This window comes from Chinchilla lanigera, unplaced genomic scaffold (assembly GCF_000276665.1).
Source record: "Chinchilla lanigera isolate Chin_1 unplaced genomic scaffold, ChiLan1.0 scaffold00025, whole genome shotgun sequence".
Classification (NCBI taxonomy): Eukaryota; Metazoa; Chordata; class Mammalia; order Rodentia; family Chinchillidae; genus Chinchilla; species Chinchilla lanigera.
The window spans coordinates 24,981,881-24,985,513 of NW_004955426.1; positions in this window are offsets into that span (position 1 = coordinate 24,981,881).

The following is a 3,633-nucleotide window of genomic DNA, read 5'->3' on the forward strand; positions in this document are numbered from 1 at the left end:
ATCACCAATAGTATGCCTCATAGATCTAGCAAAAAAATTTCTGAAATTCATATGGAAGCAGAAGAGATCCAAAATAGCATAAGAAATCCTGCCCAACAAAGGCAAGGCAGGAGACATTATAACCCCTGACTTGAAATTATACTACAAAGCTATTGTAATAAAATCAGCATGGTATTGGCAAAAAGAACAGATCTGAGGATCAGTGGAACAGACTAGAAGATGCTGCCACGATCACAAACACACTCAGCCACCTTATCTTTGACAAAGTAGTCAAACATGTTCACTAGAAGAAAGATATCCTCTTTAATAAATGGTGCTGGAGAAAATGGCTCTCCACATGCCAAAGACTAAAACTAGACCCATGTTTATCACCAGGTACTAAACTAAAGTGAAAATGGATCAAGTATCTGAGTATTAAAAGATACACTAAATCTACTGGAAGACAAAGTAGGTAGAAATCTTGAAGACACAAGGGTAGGCAGAGAGTTCATGAACAAAAACCAAACTGCACAGGAACTACTTCAATGAATCAACAACTGGAATCTCATCTTACTGAAAAGTTTTTTCATATCCAAAGAAATCACTAACAGAGTAAAAAGAAAGCTCATGAATGGTGAAAAAATTTTAGCCAACTGTCTCTTAGACAAAGGACTTCCATCTAGAACATATAAAGAATTTTTAAAACTCAGGTCCCCAAAATTCAGAGACTCAAATCTAAAAATGGGCATCTGAGATGAATACACACTTCTCACATGAAGAAATACAGATAGCAAAGAAATATATGAAAAAAATGTTCAATAATATTAATTTTTCAAGAAATGTACATTAAAACAACAATGAGATTCCACCTCCCCCCAGAAAGAATGGCTATCATCAAGAAATCAACCAACAATAAAGACTGGAGGGGATAGGGGAAAAAGAAACACTTTTCCATTGTTGGTGGGAGTGTAGACTGTCACAACCACTGTGGAAATCAGTGTGGAGAAGCCTCAAAAAACTACAAAATTAGGTCCCATTCAACCCAGCTATTCCCCTTCTGGGTATTTTTCCAGAAGCACTAAAAATATCATACCACAGAGATACATGTACACTCATGTTTACAGTAGCACAGTTTGTAACAACTAAATCACGGAGAGAACTCGAATGCCCATCAACTGAGGAGTGGATAAAAAAGATGTGATATTTTTATGCAATGGAGTATTACTCAGCTATAAAGAAAGATAAACTCGAGGCTTTTACAGGTAAATGGATGCAATAAGAAACCATACTAACAAGTGAAATAAATCAGACCCAGATGTGTGAACATCATATTGTCTCCCTAATGTAAGAACCTGAAAGAGTTAATAAAATCTGAAAGGTATAATAGATATTGTGAAAGGGAAAGAAACTGCTCAGAAGGAAAAAGCAACTGGGATGAGGAAAAGAAAAGAGAGAAATAAGTGAAAATAATGTATGTATATATACACATATATATACACAAGATAGCTAAGACAATTTTACTAGTAACTTCTAATGTTTTATTGAAAGTAACAGTTAATCTTTAATTGTTAGATTGATATTGCAAGCCTATATCTCATAATATGAGAAAATACTTTGAAGATAACAATATGTAATACAACAAGCATTGTTAATTTCCCACCATCTTTTTTTGGAATACTGTATAATTTTTACTGTTTTTATGTTGTTTTGTTTGTGTCTTTGTTTTACTTGTTTTGTGTTTGTTCTTTTTTCTTTTTTCTCTTTTTCTTTTTCTCATCATCTTTATGATTTTTTCATGTTTATATGTCATCTCTACTACTTACTGAATACTGTCTTGAAATTGAATCACTTTTCTTACGTATAGTACCTTATTAACTCCATCCTAAGATACAGTATCTAAAGATCATAAATGATATGTACATTTTTCCCAAAAATCTCAAAACAAGTATGTATCTGCTGAAATTCAGTGTTCATGTCTAAACAACTTCTCAAAAATGTAAACCATCCTTTGCTGTATTTGGGAAGATCCCCTGCCTGTGTTCCAGGGAGTTTCAGTCTGTATCATGTTAATAGGTGTTATTGATCAAAACACCTAGGGGATGCTAACTAAAATAAAGTTTAAAATATTAATTCTTTTTAAAAAGTATTAGACATCCCAGGGGCTGTATAACAATGTATGATGAAATTTGCAAACAGAATATAATACAGCACTTCCAAAATTTATCTATGAAATCCTTTTCTCCAAGCAGTATTAGTATCAACAATAGGTTCTTGGCTGCATTAGTTTTTATAAGGTTATTTTTCTTTTGTGGTCACTAAGTAATAGAAATAGATACTTAATAGAAGAATTTATGCTATATGTCCCTATTATTGTTCAGAATATTTTCAGGGTGGGGAAAATAAATGGGTAGGAAATCATAGTATTTCTTGTTTCCAGATGTCTTGATGATTCATCTTATAAGAATAATGCACCTGCAATGGAATTAGGCATTCTAAAAGAATATAGATAAATTCTGATGTCTGTAAAATCTATATTATTAATAGTAGTTACTGACACACATGCTTTCCACTCATGTTTGTTTTTGTTGCCTTGGGGATTTCTACACGTCTAGGAGGAACTTCGAGAAGGCAATGCCCATCACATCACATGTGATCTATGGGTGTCACTGAAAAAATACGTCTCTGATTTCACTCTCAGTCAGCTTCCTCTTCCTCTCTCTTGGCTGTCTCTCCCACCCTTTTTTGTCTTTTCTTCCTTCCTTCCTCTTTTCTTCTGTCTCCCTTTCTTTCTCATTCTTCAAATGCTTTGATATGAAAACTGAAAATGATATAGCATATTTATCTTTAAGTCTTTGCAGCATTATAGAAAAAGTGCCCCACAGTTACAAAACTAATATTTAAAGCCAAAATACATGAATATGTCATTTCATTGCAGTTTAAATTAAAGAACTAAGATCCAAGACAATGCTTTAATATCCTTTTTGCAGTACATATGTTAATGAAATTGTTACAATAGCAAGAAAGGAAGAACAGTGGTGTGTTAAGAATGAAGGGTTTCATCATCCACGCATCCACTAATTTATAGACCACTCTGAGTACATCACTCTTAAATACTTTCCTTCCCAGGGGCTGGGGATTTAGCTCAGCGGCAAAAGCGCCTGCCTGGCAAGCGCAAGGTCGTGAGTTTGGCTCCTGGTACCAGAGAAAAACCAAAAAAAAAATACTTTCCTTCCCAGCAACTAAAATTGTGATATGTTCTTCCTCCATGCCTTACTGAGTGGTTTTGTATTATGAACATTTTCTATTCTCTTGTTCACAAATATTTATTAATTAGAAAAGTGTGTTTTCCTGAGGTTCCTCACTGATCCCTGGGCATCAGACAGGCATTTGTGGAAATGAATCAGCCCTTGCAGGAGTCCACATTTAATGCCATCACACTGCATCAGAACAGCCTGAATAAGCCCAGTTCTCCAAAATAGTCATGGCAGGTAAAACAAGAGACAAAAACTGACCTTCTTTTCTCTGATTTTATTCATTTTGCATGGCACTGAATTTATAATGAGGAAATAAACAGTTTTTGCCCTTTTGGTAGGAAAGATAAATAAAAGTTCAATTTTATAAATATAATTTAAAATACAAATTCTACCTCAAACA